General features: G+C 35.0%; 1 protein-coding gene across 3 annotated transcripts in view; it reads right to left on the bottom strand.

Annotated features, from left to right (window-relative positions):
* Positions 1-6,605: 6,605 nt before the first annotated feature.
* The window catches only part of LOC149528779 (uncharacterized), a 34,285-nt gene continuing 21,853 nt past the window's right edge, over positions 6,606-19,037 (bottom strand). The window contains exons 6-7 of one of the 3 annotated variants that reach the window (XR_016358402.1): positions 7,794-7,873; positions 6,606-6,779 (exon numbers count right to left, since the gene is read on the bottom strand). The gene's annotated coding sequence lies outside the window, so the exon portion shown is untranslated. Of the gene's footprint in view, positions 6,780-7,309; positions 7,874-19,037 lie in introns of those variants that run through there. The other 2 variants (XR_016358401.1, XM_089808438.1) reach the window with 2 other exon arrangements.

Here is a 19,037-nt window from a genome sequence, read left to right on the forward strand (position 1 = left end):
AGATGTTTCATTTGTGCATATTTTTTCTATCTCTTTTTGGAGTAGAGTTTTTCTCACTAGGCTTTCTCTATTTTTCTATTTCATAGAAATTTGATTGTGATTGGGTACCTCATCAGACCTTGTTGTCGGGACCCAAGTTTGCTTTCTGCATTACATTATAGTTTCTTTTCTCTTTTTGCATTGTTTGTAGTTGCATTATTGCTCATCTTAAGAGGAGGGTGTTAGAGAAAATGGTTAATTTCATTTCATTTATTAAATTACCTTTTCTCCCTTCTTAAGATTTCACCTTTATCACTTTTGCATTCACAATTAATAATTAATTAGTAATTATTAACTTTTTTTTCCTCTTTTAGGCTACCCTTTTTTGGGTTTCAATCTCCTTCTATAAGGATAGATCATTTGTAATTATCTCACATCTTTTTCATTTCTAAAAATACAATTTGCATATTTTTAGAGCAAACCCTTGCCTCTTCTTGTCTTTTTCTTATCTGTGACAGGCTTTTACATGCAGGTATTCTTTGGGCTTTGTGGATTTATATTGCTCAAATCCTTCACTAATGCACGGATTCAATACAAGGATCTATTTGACAGGTTGTAGCCCTTGTCATTGATGACAAAAGAGGTAGAAGATTAGAAAAATGGAGATTAAAAAGGGGAGAATGTTGATAAAAGGGGGAAAAGATTGAAGGTTATAAGAACAAGAGTGTGAAGAGAAGAATAAAATATGAAAATAGGGGAGAAGAGCTACATAGCTAAGAAATGGGGAGAAGATTAAAAGAGAAGCTAAATAAAACAAAAAAAGAACAAAGTAGCATACCTACGGTGGAGAATTTTTCAACTAAGTCCACAGGCCAGTGTAGACCTCTTTATTGGTATAGTCTAAAGAATACAGACAGAAAGGGTTGCATAATGGTAGTTATGCATTCTACTTTTTATGAATTCATATCCATAATGGGAAGCATTCTTGCATTTGTACTTGGTTTATCTTCTTCAAAAAGGGTGGCGAGTGATTTGATGCTCCTGAATCTCCAAAATTTATCCTAGAGTTCATCTTTAATATTGGTATTTTTTCTTATGGGAAAATATGTGTTTATTCCCTTCTCTCTTTAATGCGTGCTATATTGATTGTAGTTATATGACTGATTCAATACATGGAGGAACATTTAGATTCCTTCATGTTCAAGGTCACGTGTACCTCTTCATTTATTTTTCTGTTTTATTGTGGAGTTTTTCCCACTAGGATTTCCCTCTTTTCACTTTTTGTCACATATGCATTGGTACCTAATCAAGTCTTGTTGTTAGAACCCATTTGTACTTACATTTATCATTCCTTATTAGCTCGTTAGCTTATTCCTAAACTAGTCTAATGAGGAAATTGAGTAATTATGACATATTTAATTCCTTAACTAATTAGGTCATTTAATTACTCTATCCATTTAAGCTAAACTCAAGTATTTTTATCTTTTATTAGATTGAGATTTATTTAGCATGTTATGTCTCATTCATTATGATGTGGACTCACTTTTTATCTTTTTCTAGGGTTTGCATGTAATCTTTTATCATTATACTTTTATAAGCAATCATTGTAGTCTATCTAATGTAGAGTAAAAAGTTGATTCAATTGATGAAATTATTGATTCTTTCAGCCCTATGGTGGTTGTTATCTATTACAAATCAATTAGTTTTTTTGTGTGCTTACTAGTTGGTAGCTCCTTCACATTGTGAATTTCTTCTGTATTAAAAAAAATTAATATTGGGTTAAACTCTACCTCTTTGCTTGGCTCTTCCATCAAACTTGGGTTAAACTATTGAAGATTCCCCTCCAATTTTGGAAGGATTCTTGTTTTGTTGTCATCAATAACTCATAGGAACAATCTATAAAGAATTATGATTCTACTTCTCAAATGGGTAATTTTACATTTGCATCCATTTTAGTTGATATTGACATCTCCAAACCCTTTCATGGGGATGTCGTTCTAATGCTAGGTGATTGCCCTTGAACATAGAGATTGGGTTACGAGGGCCTCCTTTTAAGATGTCGCCATCATTTCACAACTTGGTTGCAAATTGCTCTCTTTCGCATTGAGAAGAACTAATGTTTGATAGAAGAATGCTAAGGCAATTTAGTTGACCACTAAGGTTCTTGTCTCTTCTGAAGATTTCTCTTCTTGGCATCCTTATGAATCTTGCTTCCAGCATGACTTTCTCGTGGCTTGCAACCTTAATGTGATACCTCCTATTTTGTTTGACTCAATGTGTTACAAGTTTTCTCATAGCTTTTGTCTCCTCGTGCAGTTGATGACTCTCATCGACTCATCATATTGTCTCGTTTCATTTGCTAATCCCTCAATAGATGGGTCGCATCTTGTCCCCATTAGTATGGACATATCAAACAATAATATCACTTCGATTGTATTCCATAAGAGGAAAGGCCCTTCATCTCCCCATGAAAGAGTTATATTTTGCTTAGGGTTTAAGACCCTAATTTACCATCTAATTCCTTGCTGCAATCAAAATGTTTGTTTTGGTTTCTCCCTTTTGTTTTCTTAATTTCATTACTTGAGATTCATTTACTTTTCTTTTTGGTTAATTTGAGTGCATGGGACCAAGCCCTTCTCAATCTTATTTAATATAAATTATTTCTCAAAACCAAAGTATAAGCCTTCCTTTAGCCTTGCTCTATTATTCATTAAAGTCGAGCCTAGAACAATCAAATGATCATTCCAATCAAAAAATGGTTACAGCACCTATGTGTTAACACAAGGGTCTTTGATGCACGAAACTACCATTTCATAAGAAAAATTGAAGTATAATCTAAATTTATTATTGCATGCCAAAAGTCCAAGAAAAATAATTAAAGATTCACTATTTCTCAAAACCAAAGTGTACGCCTTCCTTTTGCCTTGCTTTGTTATTCATTAAGAGCCTAGAGCAATTAAATGATTATTTCACTTAGAAAATGGTTATAGCACCTATGTGTTAACACAAGGGCCTTTGATGCATGAAGCTACCATTTCATAAGAAAAATTGAAGTATAATCTAAATTTGTCATTGCATGCCAAAAGTCCAAGAAAAATAATTGAAGGCTCTTGCATGGACCTACCATTTCATAAGAAACCATTTAAGTGTAATCTAAATTTGTCATTGCATGCCAAAACTCCAAAGAAAAAAATTAAAGAAATGATGAGCCCATATTCTTCTTATGGTTTGAAGAACATTTTCTTACAAATAGTCCTCATTAAATTGCAAGAATCACTTGATTTTCTAGGGTATATTATTAAGCAACATTATAATTATTTAAATTTAGAGTTTTTAATTACATTATTTTGTATAATTTACAACTATTTTTTTTAACGTATGTGAAGTTAATCTTTGAATAATTTATGCATATTTTTTATTATGAATATAGATATTTAATTGTTTATTATCTATTTATTTTGATAGAATTATATAAAATTCAAATTTTTAAAATTATTTTTAATTATATCCTTCAACGTTAATGATAGAAAACCTTTCCAACAATACAAAACTCAATATTAGAGGTATATAAATAATTCTATGTAAAGTAATTTTTCCTCTTATTTTTAATATTGCTTGACGTGTTATCCATGGATAACCCAATGAAGGACTCAACAATATGAAGTGTTGTTCTAAAATTGTAAATGGAGTACTAAAATCAATAGAAACAAAAGCATTCATATTATCCTACTGTTGGCACGCATTCGAAAGATAAACACAAGCAAATAATTATTCAAAATATTTACCAACGTAACAATAATAATCACTTTAGAGAAGCTTGTTACCTTTAAGGGCCTATAAGAATGCCTTTATTTTCATATGCACCTAAATTAGAGAAGTACGATGCCTATGTAAAAAAATTAAAGAAAAGATTAGCCCATATTAGTCACATTAAATTAAATTATGAAATTAAAGAAGTTATATGATTTGCATAGTATCTTGAAAGTAGTCCTCGTTGAATTGTAAGAATAGACCGATTTTATAAGGTAAATTATTTTACTAAAAGAGGGCTAAATTATTAAGCAACATTGTAATTATTTAAATTTTTAATTTTTTATTACATACTTTCATTTTTTGTTAGTGTACAATTTATAACTCCATTTTTTTAATGTATGGAATACGATATGAAGTTAATCTTTACACTATATATAATTGTTTATTTCATGTATTTAATTTGATAGAATCTTACATAAAATTTGAAATTTTTAAAATTGTTTTAAATATATCCTTCAATGTTAATACTTGAAGGTAAAAGTATAACATTTTTCTTATAATTTTTAATAATGCTCCATATGTTATCCATGGATAGCCCGATGGACTCACCGATATGAAGTATGATTCCAAATTGAACATATGATTCGAAACTGAATATGGAGTACTAAAATCAATAGAAACGAAAGCATTCCTATTATTCCAGTATTGCAACACATTGGAAATATAAACACAAGCAAATGATTAATCATAATATTTACGAACATAAATAATAATGATTACTTTAGAGAAGCTTGCTCCCATTAAGGGCCTTTAAGAATGCCTCTATTTTTATATGTACTTAGATTAAAGAACTCCAATGTCTATGTAATCAGTCCTATAAATGGTACAATCTGTCAAGCTAAAACATAAAATGCTACAAATTCATCTCGGGCTAACACTTTTTAACAAGTTCAATTACATACAAAATCATCATAAGAAATCAAATTAATTAGCTCTTATTCTAGTCTTATTTTTAATTAATTTAATCTACATATTTTCACTACATCAATTCAATTAATTTAATCTACATATTTTCCCTACAGCAATTCATACTGTTATTCTTCGATCTAATAACTTAACACCTCTCCACAGGTTGCTTCAGTCATTTTTCTACTATAAATTATCTATAATGAGCAATACTGTTCTACCTTCCCAACCGCAAGGAAGGGTAAAGGGATACAACAGTAAAACCATTTGACGCCTTCAATAGGCCTTCCAATTTATCATTCTGTTTTAACTTCTATGTGAGAAAAGTTCGTCCATCGCCAAAATTGTTCACCGATCTGTTGGGTGATGCGACGCGCTCCCCTGCCCACAAGTGGTTAATTATGTGGTGTTCCATGTTCACTAACAGTCATGGCTTTTGGTGCAACGGTAAATGGGCCTAACAATTGGTGTCAGAGCCTGGTTTTGGCCTGGTCATGGGTTCAAATCTCCCCGGTGCCTTCCATACCCGCGTAAGCACCTGGTATGCGCGTCGAGGGGGAGATTGTTGGGTGATGCGACGCGCTCCCCTACCCACAGGTGGTTAATTATGTGGTGTTCCATGTTCACTAACAGTCATGGCTTTTGGTGCAACGGCAAATGGGCCCTACAAGTGGTATCAGAGCCTGGTTTTGGCCTGGTCATGGGTTCAAATCTCCCCGGTGCCTTCCCGACCCGTGTAAGCACCTGGTATGCGCGTCGAGGGGGAGATTGTTGGGTGATGCGACGCGCTCCCCTGCCCACAGGTGGTTAATTATGTGGTGTTCCATGTTCACTAACAGTCATGGCTTTTGGTGCAATGGTAAATGGGCCTAACACGATCTACTCCCAACATTACAAATTTGTCTGCAATTAGAAGGTACAAGTTTGACAGTCACGAAAATCATTAATTGCATACTCTTTCTAAAAATAGGAATCCCTCTTTTCCATTTTAGGCTGCATTACACTATGATTTCTCAACTGCCTAACTATGATTAATCATTCAAAACCTTTTAAGCTACACCGTTGTGGTAATTTACTGAGCATCATTCCATGGAGTACTCAGCACGTCGACAACCCTCTATAACCCTCTATAACTTGAATGGCGTGATGATTTCTTAACCACCGAATTATGATAAATCATTCAATAACTTCTTAATCACACCGCTGTGGTAATTAAATGACCATTCCATGGAATAATCAGCATATTGATAACCCTCTATTACTTAAATGAGTTGCTAACAATACAATTTATCTGTAACTAAAAGGTAAATGTTCAATAGTGCCAAAATCATTGCGTGCAAACATTTTTTCTAAAAGCAGGAATCCCTGCTTTCCATCTTAGCTTGAGTTATACCATGATTGATTTTTCAACCACCTTACTATGAATTAACCATTCAAAGATTATATAATCACATCGCTGTGTTAATTTACTTAACATGATCCCAAGGAATTATCAGCACATCGATAAGCATCTATAACTTGAATGTTGCTTACGAAAGATTGTATATAGTCACATACAGATTGTTTATAATGACATACAAGTTGGCAAATGTATACCACTCAAGATACATCACTTATGGGACATTTTCTATTCATGAATACATAAATAATCATGATGACATTTCCAAGCGTAAGGGACTACTTCTATCATGATAACATTACCTCCATATTATTTGAACATGTCAAATTTTCATGATTTGGGAAGGTTCCAAGTTGTATGCTACACATCGTATAAAAGCTAGATTAAGGGTCCTACAACCAAATCCTGTCAAGAAATTTAAGCAGCGCATGAAATAAATGTGGCCTATCCATGAATCCTTGAAGCCGGGCCGAACTTAAAAGCAGTATAAAATAGAAACTCACCTTGGCTCTACCCTTCATAAGGCCATAGATTCAGTGTGTAGAAAACCTTCTATCTACTTTTCTTCACGACTGTTTTTCCTTGTGCAAAGGGTAGATAGAATCCACTAGATAACCCACTCCATGTGGTTGAAGACATGCCCATCTTTATGCAGCACGATAAAATATCACTGCATATAATTCTGGTTTTGGGAAGTATTTGCATTAATTGGAATTCTTGGCTATTTTTAATTACAACTCAAGTATCTATATCCTGGCTGTGAATGGTTTGCTTGTACTACTAAAGTACTTAATATTGAAAAAACATTATTTCACCACAATTTAAATATATGTTTGGTACAAACAGTGAAGTTCAAATCATATTTGGTGGCATGACAATCCATTCAAATTTGCCCACATTGTGACAACTACATGAAATTAGCCTTTAATGTCTCATCAAAAACAATTGACATCTTCGAAGGGCAATTTCCCACCACGAATAAACTACTGCTACTGCTATTCTGTGTGTAATGATTGAAAATGTTAAAACAAAATCAATTTCAACCATCAACTAATAATGAACTCGTTGCTCTTGAAGGTGACATGTTAGAATGCCTCTTAATTGTTTTTTAAAATCCAGACTCCAGGTCCTTGGTCCGATTATCTATTTAAGTGGTGCTTTCAGCATAAGATATTCTATACCACACCATGTTGATCCATAAAGAACAAGCCATTTATCCAATAACAATGAGCGTGTACCCATAAGATTTGAGACATTGGAAACCTTATTCAGAACACTGCTTGTTCAATTGTAACAAAAGGGTTGGATGCTATTTGTTTATGCAAACCCCACTTTCACCAAAATAAAGTATTTGCGAATTTCAATGCACAAGTTAAAAAATTGAATGCATTTGTAGACTTCTGAAATCATGTTTATCTACACGCTAAGTCCTCGAGATATCAAGACTCGGATAGTCAAAAAGAACACATATTAACCATTGAACTTTGATAGTGTTGACCCTCACGGATATAAACATATGATTTGCAACTGAACTATATACTTATACACATTTGACAGTAGGGTAATAGTACAATCAGAACTAATCAGACCTCTGCATATGTACAACTCGTGCCTAAGCAAAAAAAAACTGACATCAAATTTTATCAATTTTACATACAGTAAGGCTCTACTAGTGGTTAAGAAGTGCTTAGCATACCATTTCCGAATCTCAAGTAGCCTCATTTGAAGAGGAGCATTGACGACTACTTTCTCAGCCATCATCATAGGATCAAGAACCTGCACTCGAAAGGGGCCAAAATGTAATTCTAGCAACAAGAAAGAGAAATAGCTGACTCCATTCTCAGGCATAATTAAATATGTCATACTTTTAGTTTACATGCTGACATTTTATTCTTTTGTTGACATCTGTATAGTTCAACAGATTGCCTTCAGGGGTTCAATATTGGAACAAAGCCAGCCTATTCAAAACTGCATTATAGCTTAGAAAATTAATGACGAAAAAGCAGATCAATATTACATTCAATCAATTCACAGGCAAAATGGATGGGAAAAACTATGATCAATTCACACACAAAATGGATGGAAAAAAACTATGTGCTGATGAAGCTTGACAGTATTTTGGCCAACCTTGAGGATGAAGAACACAATCCTACTCAGGAACTGCTTTTAATAGTCTAGAAATTAATAACAAAGAAAGAAGAGTAGTGTTGCATTCAATCAATCCACACAAGATTGTTGAGAAGAAATATGACGATGATGGTGATGGTGACGATGGTGACGGTGACATCATTTGTAGCAACCTTTAGGACTTATTTTAAGTGTTATCCATTTAGATAGAAGACTCCTTTTACACTAAGTTTCAGGGTAAATTCTCCTAGCTTCGACTGTTTATCTTGATTCAAGTTTTCACGTACAGATTTAAGTTTACAAATGATTTTCATTAAGCCCAATTATTGTGAAGCAGCCCAGCCATTAGAGAATTTAAGATTGTGTTCCTTCCACTAAATCATTTAAATTGAATACACTTATAATTCTTTTTTCTCTCAGATTGTTTCGGCAGTTCCATCTACCAGGTTCACCATGCAGTTCATGTGAGCCGAATCCTAGTTTAGCTGATGACTTTTCTATTCAAGGCTAGCATGTTTGCATGGACTATTATCACATACTAGATCAGGGTTTATGTTGTGATTATAATATACCACAGGTTTTGAACTATCAATATCTGCTGTGAATGAATATGGACAAATCTCACTAGGTTATCTGTGTGCTCACAGTTTTAGGCTATGATAACAGAATTATACCAAAAAGCGGTTGTTTACAAAATTAATATCTATCAATCATTGCATGCCGCACCTGCCATAAAGAGATTGCACAAATCAGCAAGAAATGCATTAAATAAATGAAAAATGTAATAAAGTAAAATCTAAAAAGCCTTAATGTCAGATGGCCTCATGCCATAAGATATTGCATAAATCACACACCAATGTAATAAACAAATCCACAATCAACCTCATTCGGGTTGTTAAATAAGTTAACCTGCTTTCAACTGCCCATGATTCCATGAACAATGTAAATAATTTTTGCATTTGTTGTTACATTAGAAATTTGGTTTGGCTATGATGTTCTATGGGGAAGCATGCACCCAAAAAATCTCCACATTTCTATTACTAAAATAGCCCTCAGACGCAAAAACTTGGAGGGAACATCATGCCACTGTTCCACCACAACTCAAGATTTGGGGTCATTTCTAGGACATCTCCCTCAAGAGGGAATGTTTCCAAGACATTCCCTTATTGGGGCACTTTTGGGTGGCTTTGGGATGTTCTTGAAGTGCCTTGGCAACTCCCGTCCCTGAAACATCCTTGTAAGTTCTAGGTGTGCCCCACAATGGAAGGCCATGAGATTAATTTTTTTTTAAAAACACTTTAAATGTGTAACAAAAGCTCCTAACCTTGAAGACCTATGGGCTGCGCCCAAAACCCAAACACATCAAAGCATTTCAAAATGAATGCATGAAAGAAGGAATTTTAATAATGTCCATAAGACCATCTAAGGGACCAAAAGAAAACCAATTAATCAGTCTGCTGCAATTTTTCCAAGTTGATCCTTCTATGGTGCATCCACATTAAGAAAGCCGTCATTTTGTGCAATATAGCCTCTTCAATAAGTTCATTCATGTTGTTCACCTGTAAGTTGTCATTGTATTGCCTATGAACATCTTCATAAGCTGCACACTCTGATAAAATGTTACTCTGTTTCAACCACCCTTTGCTGCAAAAGTTACATGTTCTTTCCTCCGACCCCTCTTTGAAAATCTTCCATCCACCTGTTTCACACATCTAAAATGGCAAGACTTGGTGCTCAGTTGTGCAATTAGGACTTTGGCCTTCCCATTAATTGCGGATCTTAAATAATCTTTATCATCATGATTCCAAGTGGGGCTAAACTCTTTGATATAATAAGATTTTTTCCTGCCTGTCAGATTTGTCTACATGGTAGTCCTAAATTTCTCTAACACCCACTTATTTATCTCAATGTTACTGTTTGGGCACTCCTAGATATTTATGTTCCATTTGTTCAACCGCTTACTATTTTGTCTCTTCCACATTTGTTTCTGCAGTCCAACTCTTCTTCAACCACCATCTTCCCACTTTTTTTAAGTAGCTTAGCAAGTGAATAACTGCAGAGGCCCTCAACCGGAAACATACAAGCCTCCACCAAGAAGATCTCGTAAGGGACCGTAGACTTGACTTTGATGTTATAATATAATTTCTTTGGATTTTTTCTATTTGCCGCCATTTCTGATTTGATACATTACCACCTCCACCCCCCCCCCCCCCCCAAACAAAAAAACGAAAAAACAAAACACCGCAAAGGCCTCAACCGGAAACATACCCACCTCCACCAAGAAGATCTTGTAAGGGACTGTAGACTTAACCTTGAGGCTACTAGTAATATGATATTTTTGGATTCTTTCTATTTGCCGCCATTTCTGATTTGATATGTCATATTAGAAATTTGGTTTGGCTAAGATGTTCTATGGGGAAGCATCCACCCAAAAAAATTCCACATTTCTATTACTAGAACAACCCTAAGACACAAAAACTTGGAGGCAACATCATGCCACCATTCCACCATGACTCAAGATTTGCGGTCATTTCTAGGACATCTCCCTCAAGAGGGAACGTTTCCAAAAAATTCCCTTATTGAGACACTTTTGGGTGGCTTTGGGATGTTCTTGAAGCACCTTGTCAAACTACCATCCCTGAAACATCCTTGTAAGTTCTAGGTGTGCCTCACAATGAAAGGCCATGAGATTAAATTTTTTTTTTTAAATCTTTAAATGTGTACCAAAAGCTCCTAACCTTGAAGACCTATGGGCCGCACCCAAAACCCAAACACTTCAAAGCATTTCGAAATGAATGAATGAAAGAAGGAATTTTAATGATGTCCACGAGACCATCTAAGGCACCAAGAGAAAACCAATTAATCAGTCTGCTGCAATTTCTCCAAGTTGATCCTTCTATGGTGCATCCACATTAAGAAAGCTGTCGTGTTGTGCAATATCACCTCTTCAAAAAGTTCAGTCATGTTGTTCACCTATAAGTTGTCATGTATTGTCTATGAACATCTTCATAACCTGCATACTCTTTGATAAAATGTTACTCTATTTCAACCACCCTTTGTTGCAAAAGATACATGTTCTTTCCTCCAACCCATCTTTGAAAATTTTCCATCCACCTATTTCACACATCTCAAATAGCGAGACTTGGTGCTCAGTTGCGCAATTAAGACTTTGGCCTTCCCATTACTTGCGGATCTCAAATGTCGCCAACCCAAAGTACAAGAACATTGATTTGCTAAATAACAAGGAGAAGAAATTCCCCCATGCAGATAAGTGCATAGGGCCCCTGTACAATAGAGACCTGCTTATTAAGGTGGGATATTGTATTTTGGGCTATTTTGGTTATTATAGTTATTTGATTAATGATGGAGTGGATATGTACATATATGTTGATGATATATACATACATACATACAGACAGACAGATATATATATATATATATATATATATATATATATATATATATGTCATAGTAATTTATAAGTCTACATAAATAAATATATGAAATTGATAAAGGGGAGGAGTCTTTTACTAAAAGATGGCACCATGAGGAAATATGAAGGACTTTGAGTGGACGACTTTACAATTCCATAGGTATTGTATTTCATCGAAGTATATGACTTCTAGTCAACCAAGTTCAAGTACAACAACTAAATGGTCATATGGAGATAGTTTATGACTTGATGCATATGAAATAAGAATGTTATTCTAAAGGAACAATATTACACTATTGTGATTATTACTAGTATCTTATTATTCCTAATGATATTATTGAGTATTATAGTAATCTCTTTCCTATTTGTATTTCTATACGTACTATAAGAGCTATGTGCCTTGATCTTTTCCTCTAAGAGTTTTATTGCAAGAAGAGGGAAATTGAGATTCAGAGGGAGCCTGACATTTCATTAGAGGCAACCTTGAAAGAGAGGGAGCAGATAGAGGATAGGATTCAGTCAACCTTCAGTGATCTTGGTCATATTGATTTAGAGGGAGTAAACTATGTTGAGATGGATTCTCCAGTGACCAATAAATCGTAGCAATTAAGAGGACTTTGATTCATGAATATACCTAATGACTACATGATTTTAATGGGCCTACCCCTTGTGTACATCATGAGGAAGTGATAACTTCCAAATGATGTTACTTGTATTACTTGTATTTGCATAAGTTATTGAAAGGTAATGATCTTTCAATAATTTAATTTTCTACGATGATAGATATCTTACGATGTCTATGCAAATCATGAAAGATTATACTTTGCATGGTGCATGTTTATATGGTAAGCATTATGAGAATGCGTGTGCACATACCTTGTAAACATTTTTTTTGGGTACATGGTGGATGTTATGCATATTGATGTTCTAGAAGGCCATTACATAGAGTACTTGGTGAATATCATGCGATTTGATGTTTTGTTAGGCCATTACTCACAGTACTTGGTGAATATCATGCGACTTGATGTTCTAGAAGGCCATTAGTCACAATACTTGGTGAACATCCTGCATCTCAACATTTTGGAAGGCCATTACTCAAAGAGTATTTGATGAATACCATGTGTTGATATTCTGGAAGACCAATGCTCATGATATCAAATGTGATATCAAAATGTTTTGAGTACTTGGTGAATATCGAATGTCCATATTCTAGGAGACCAATACTCATGATATCAAACATTATTTGAGTACTTGGTGAATATCATGTCTTGATATTTTGGAAGACCAATACTCTTGATATCAAATGTGATATCAAAAATGTTACTTAGAGTATTTGGTAAATATCATGTATTGATATTCTGAAAGGCTAATACTCATTGTGGAAACCTTCTGATCAACAGTTTCCTTAATTTGTCACTCCTAATAATACCAATAGTGTAATATCTGACTTGTGTTTATCCTCCCTAGCAAAGAGGGAGTGTTGATGTTTGGCAGCTTCAATCGGACAAACCTATATGTATATATATATATATATATATATATATATAAAAGTTTATTGTTATATAAGAGATATTAATCTAACATATATATACAACTATAATTATATTTGTTATCATATTAATCATTATATTAACAAATAGACATGTCCCTTCATAGTTTACGATCATTACAAATATACGAGTTTGCTGCCATTTGAAAAACACATACCAAGAAGGTAATGCTATTACATTTGCAGCGATCCTTGTAAAATCAACACTGAACGTCTGTAGATGGAAGTTGTTCCACTAGGAATCCGAAGATACTAGCAAGTCTATCTTCAACAACCTTGTCAACATTGAACATAAATAACTTAGATTTCTTATTACTTATATTTTTACTTAGTTTTCCTTCTAATATTTTTTGAGTTGGTTGAGTATTTTAGTACATACATACGCGTGTATGTATGTATATTTGACCCTTAACTCTCTACTTTTGTCTCAATAGGTTGTCAATTCATCTTCATCAAAGAGGAATTGTTGCATATACTCCTTAGTCCACTCTATAAAGTGAGATAGACTAATCAAAAGAGATGATGGGCTCAATGTTTTGCCCCTCCAACCTTGCGACTATTTACAAACAAAATCCCTACAAAGCAAGGGAGACAAAGAAGTGGAATATTGAGCTATTAAGTTGGATGCTTCTATTTCCCATCTTAATACACTTAAAGTTGACAGTGACTATGACCCAACTATTCAGCATGAGAATACTAGTGCCAATGCTAGTACTGTCATTGCCAATGCCAATGCTAGTGCCACTACCAATGCCAATGTAACTGCCAATGGCACTATTTGTGTTTCTCTTAGTTTGCCACAGCATAGATCATCTAATATGGAGGATGGTGATATTATTTAGAATCAATATGATATTTGCTCAACGATGACTGATTTTCCTATTTTAAAGCTCTCACTTCACCATTGTTAATCACAAAATATTTCCAAGAAATCACAATCTACAATTCCTCCATCTTCCAAACTATTGCCACATCTAGCAAATTAAAAAAAAGCATTCTTGCACCAATATCATTGTTATATTGCACTCACATTCTAAAAAGCTTAGCATGAAACATCTTTTTACAAAGCTATACGCACAACTTGTCCATTCATCAATTCATACTCAAGCTTAATAAAAGATTTTGAGGTCTTCTAACTAACTATATTTCTGGGGAAAGTCTTGAAACCAATATTACAAAGGAAGACAACTCGTAGGGTCTACAAGTGTTTCATAAAAGAAGTATAAGCAATTTGCCTACACTAAAAAAGAGCTCCCACAAAGGCTAACATAAACATTCTTGGCAAACAATTTGTTTGTGAATGAGTTGATTATGTGTATTTGTTTTCTAGACCACATTGCTGCCACTTCTGAATTTCCATATCTGGACAGAATGTCTCCAATATCTTCCACAAGTTGTTGCGATGGAGAGATCCTTCTAATGTCTTCTGCTGACTTGGGTTGTGCCCCATGGGATGTGAAAGGGGATGCATTTCAAGTAGACACCTTTTCAATCTCTTATTATAAATCTTTGTCTTTGACTATCCTTGTTGTAGGTCAGTAATAAATCATTAGTATATCTATTGTTAAAACTAAAAGTTGTTAGTAAGGAAGCTCGGTAGTTAGCTGTAGCAAAGGGATGTGTTTGCTGGTTTGCTTAAGCAACCAAAATAGTATATATGGATCTATGGAAGTAATGTAAAGACGGATTTTGTATGGAATATTTTGGAATCAATAAAAAAAGCATTTCTTTCGCATTGCATGGCATTTTGGTGATATATATGTAGTGTGTTGTATATATGTTGAGTAATGGTATGGTAAGTAGAAGAACTAGTCATCCTTGGTAGACCTCATCTACGTTTTTAGCGTTGTCACCTATTTTCGAACCTGGAGGTCTTGTGATCATAACTTTATGACAATAGAGATAATGGAGTGATGGATCGCCCATTCCTACAAGTACTAGTCACAGACAGTGACGTAGAGGAGGAAGAAGTAACAAGGGAGGATAAAGTAACACAAGATTTAGTGTAAGTGTGGGAAGTTTCAATTGATTAGTATGTGCAAATGGAAGCTTGAGATAAAGCGGTTCCTAAGAGCGCGGTCTAAGATGAACTTTTAGTCTCATCAACCGTATATGATCTTCTTGAACAGATACCTTGATTATTTGCAAGGAACCTAATCAAGTTGGAGGAACAATAGGCTGAAGTACAACGTGAACAACTAAGGCAACAAGTGCTCCAGCAATTTGCCAAGAGGAACCAATGTGAAACATAGGAGAGATACTTCACGACGTAGAATGCCCAACCAGCAAAACAATTAATACTCCAAATCCCAAATAAAGATACCGAGCAATCACCAGAAGATGGCACTGAGGGAGAAGTTGCACTATGGCGGGCCTTACCTACCAAGGAGCAAAAGGAACGGTGTCGCCGTCTAAAAGGACTTGTTGGTCAATCAAAGGAACCAACCCAAGCAAAAGTAGAAAACTTGATAGAAAATACCATAAGAAGATTAGCAAACTTGGCGATCTCAAAAGAAACAGAAACGAGGGTTGAGTGGACAGACCTAGAAACACCAACACGAAGAGAATACTGTTAAAGCCACCAAGGAAGCTCCAATTGCACAGAAGAAGAAGTGCGAGGAGAAGGAGAAGAAGTATCCTTGCCTGTGGTAAACACACAAGGAAGTAGTTGGCAGACTAGAATGGCAAGAATAGCAGAGAAACAAGAACTTCTCAGATTCACAAGTGGTGGGTCAGACAATCCAGCAATCACAAGACGGGTATAACTATATGGCAAGCAAATGGAGAGAATGACTAGGATGAGTGGTTGAAAGCATTTTTGCTCACTCTAAGGGGGATTTCAATTGATTGGTGCATAGAGTTAAATGTCGACATATTACGATTAGGGAATTGTTAGGAAGACAAATCTAGCTCCCTCAACGGGCTATTCCATTGGCAAATGGAAGAATATGAGGTCTTCCAACCAAAATGCAACTTGTTGCAAATCTATGAAAAATAAAAGTGATGAAGCGTAGCCTGGACATTACGGAAAATACAAAGAAGGTACGGCCAAAATAGATGACACTCCAAGTTGTTGTGAGGTTTTCACATCATCGCCCCAAAAATTTTGGGGACCCCTTTTTTTCGGTTGCCTTAGCAAAATTTGGAGTTGTCTAGAGGTCTTTTTGAATTGACGATTTTACACCTTGGATGCCTTCGGGCCAAAATGTGATTTGATCTGTATTCACCCGATGCGAAACTTGATTTTCCGAAACATGCAATTTTATCCTTAGGCCAAACAGAATTCAAAAATGACATTTTTTTCGATGGTTAAAATAATATCTGGCAGGATAAAATTGCAAATTTTTGGACTTAGATTTTTTTTCGAAAATTTGAAATAATTGTATAAACTTTAGCGTTTTCAAAATAAATTTTAAATTTAGTTGTTTTGGAAAATCTTGAATTTTTCAGTGAAATTGAAATTGGAGTTTGAATTTTGACTACTAGAAAAAGGATTTATTTTGTTAGAAATTAAAATCGTATTGCAAAATTGAAATCAAATTAAATTGCAAAATCGCATTAAATTGGTTGAAATTTTGCCTAGAGGATTTTAGAAATGTTGAAGAAAATTGTTACTCAAGATAATACCAAAATTGCTTCTCTTTATCATTGTTGTGACTTGCATGGTGATTAAGAACATTTGGTGTTATTGCATGGTTTCTACTTCCAATAGTTAAGAGTTAATTTCCATTGAAGTTGTTAAAGTAGATTTTATTTCAAGAAAGTTGTTAAGTAAGAGTAAGAATAGATGGATAGTTGTATGGTGATTGTTTAATAGGGATCTATAAACTAGGCCACTAGCATCCTAGCGGCTTATTAGGAAGCCTTGCGTGGTAATCTAGTATTTTTCCCTTGAATCATTGCATCTATGAAGTTAGAGCCGCTAGTAAGCTTTCATTAGATTTGATCCCCATCCATTTGCTAATATTTTCATTCATAGGAGTAGAAGTAAAGCAACGACTAGTTCACTAGTTGGAGTTCATTTAGGAAGTTAGGAGAAGCATCATTGGCAGACATACCCTCCATCATCATTACCGTCGACATTATTTGGCGCTCATATACATTGCAAAGCCAAACATCATCACCATCACAACAAGAGTTCGACAATCCTTGAATGAACAATGTAAGGCCGCCTACGTGATTAACCAGCAAATCACATTAATATAACTGAGTTAGTATCCATAGGTGTAAGGAACATTAGAGTTTTTCTCGTGTCTTCATGAGTATTTACTTTTCAAGAGAGGGATTGAGTGTTTGATATTCTATGTCAAGTATTTAATTGCTATATGTTATGTAGTGGTACAAAACTGACATCGACACAACTCACCAATTTGAGAAGGACAAGGAAGTGAAATACAAAGAACCTAATCTAAAAAGGATGAACTTACGAGAAGAAGATGGTCCCAAGGTAATCTTGGGAGGAGATGACAGGGACTCGGTGCGAATAGTAGTGATATTCAAAAAACTGGAGTGCAAGGACGTGTTCGCATTGACATATATTGATCTGAAAGGAGTACTACTTGAGTTATGTGTCCATCAAATTCCCCTTATACCAAGAGCTAGATCCATACACTAAAGACCATACCGGATTAATAGAAACTACGTAGCAAAGATACAGCAAGGGATTGCCAAGATGTTGGATGTCGGCATCATCTTTAAGGTATAAACTAGCCAAGGGGTCTCACCTATAGACATATCGTTGGAAAAGGAAGGCAATCAAATTTAGATATATGTAGATTTTAAAAGTTTTAATGTCATAACTTAAAATATCCTTTTTCCAATCCCATTTACAAGTAGCATTCTGGAAGAAGTGGTCAACCATGAAAAGTATTCTTTCATGGACGGATTTTCAAGATATAACCAAATTAGCATCACTCAAGAAAACAAGTTAAAAACCACCTTTGTGGTAGAAGATGGAGTTAACACTTACAATCGGATACCATTTGGTCTTTGTAATGCATTGGCCACCTTCCAAAGGATCATACTCCACATCTTCAATAGGATGTCAGTTCGAAACTTCAAAGCTTTTTTAGATGACCAATCAACCTATAGTGAGAAAGAACACCACCTAAAAGCCCTTGAAGGATGTATGGCGAGATGTCTGCGAGCCAAACTAGCCTAAATCCAAAGGAATATCGTTCAAAAGTTCCACAAGGCAAATTGCTTGTCCACATACTATGCAAGGAAGGATTGGAAACAAACCTAGATAAATCAACATCATCGTCCACATGGAGAGACCTACGGATGTAACAAGTATCAAATCATTTTTGGGGCATGTCGAAAACTATAGAAGGCTCATAAAAGGATTCGTTGTGGTATCCTTACCATTGGGGAGCTAAGCAAGAAGGGGGAACCATTCGCTTGGTTGAAGGAGCAAGAGGAGGCATTCCAAGAGCTGAAATCAAGACTAGTAGGAACCCCCATCTTTATATCCGGATTGGAACAAATAATTATGTGTCCAAGTAGATGCCTCCAATTGTGCGATAGGAGCTACGTTAGCACCAGCAAGAAAGGAAGGGTTGGAAAGGGTAGCACTAGTTATGGTATATGTTGTCCAAAAAATTAGACATCTAGTTACACCTTTCAGATTTTTTGTTGACCACCAAGCTCTAACGTATCTAGTAAACAAGCCTATTATTCAAAGAAGGGTCAGTTGATGGCAAATCCTCCTCCAAGAGTTCACTTTTAAGACTACACTACGTCCAAGAAAGAATCATGTAATCAAAGATCAATTAAATTGTAGATACGATCACGAGAATACACAGATAGGGGAGTAAATGAAGACTTTTCAA

The sequence above is a fragment of the Cupressus sempervirens genome, chromosome 11 (genome assembly GCF_028749045.1).
Source record: "Cupressus sempervirens isolate cs-2001-9-10 chromosome 11, ASM2874904v1, whole genome shotgun sequence".
Classification (NCBI taxonomy): Eukaryota; Viridiplantae; Streptophyta; class Pinopsida; order Cupressales; family Cupressaceae; genus Cupressus; species Cupressus sempervirens.